This window comes from Sinocyclocheilus rhinocerous, unplaced genomic scaffold (assembly GCF_001515625.1).
Source record: "Sinocyclocheilus rhinocerous isolate Xijiao unplaced genomic scaffold, SAMN03320098_v1.1 scaffold466, whole genome shotgun sequence".
NCBI classification, from domain to species: Eukaryota; Metazoa; Chordata; class Actinopteri; order Cypriniformes; family Cyprinidae; genus Sinocyclocheilus; species Sinocyclocheilus rhinocerous.
This window is the reverse complement of record NW_015631145.1, coordinates 996,506-997,349: the sequence shown is the minus strand read 5'-3', so window position 1 is coordinate 997,349 and position 844 is coordinate 996,506.

Genomic DNA, 844 nt, shown 5'->3' with positions numbered 1-844 from the left:
ATTTTGTATTGCATTGGTTAATTTTTGTTAAACTCTTGTTTTTTTTTTTTTTTTTTTTTGATTTGGTTAAAAGCAACAGCTAAATGAATTTAGATTCCAGTAATCAGTCTCTTTTAATGCACGTAATCGAGCTGTAATTAAGCTGTGGGTGTTAGCATGGTTATGTTTTATTATTATTATTATGGTTATGGTTTTCATACTGTACATGCACATTTACAACAATAAACCTTGTTTATGTCTATATTTTGTATAAGGTTTTCATAACATGATGTTGTGAAGCAATTTTACATCGACTTTAACCAGCACTATTTCAAAAAGTGTAATTATACCATAGTAAGTCAGACTGAGTTTTGAGAAAGACACAACTATGATTATTCAATAAACGCTTAATGTTTAATTACCTGTACTTCGTCTCCTGCATTCTTCTTCCCAGCCTTGCTCCTTTTGGACTTGCAGAAAAATTAATATGACAAGGTGTTGACTTACAGAAAAATCCAATGATTTTTGGATTTCATTGGTTCCAAAAATCCAGCCCAGTTGCATAAACTTAGCCTCTATGTTAAGACAGTGTCTTAAGTACTAGTCTGACCAACTAGCAGTTAACCAAAGGGTAATCAGTCTTATTTTTTGGATTCAATTTAAGCCCTATTCGCACGGGATTAGTATTATCTGGGGACTTTGTGTGATTTTGAAATTAACCCCCCACATCTGAATTTCGTGTGGTGCATTCGCACAGGATAAGCGAAGCCTGTGATTTTACTCGAATTTACTGATCTATCTCCCGGATACCCGGATGTCAAGGCTTTGAGAGTCCCGTTCTATGGTCCAGATGGATTAAAAAAAA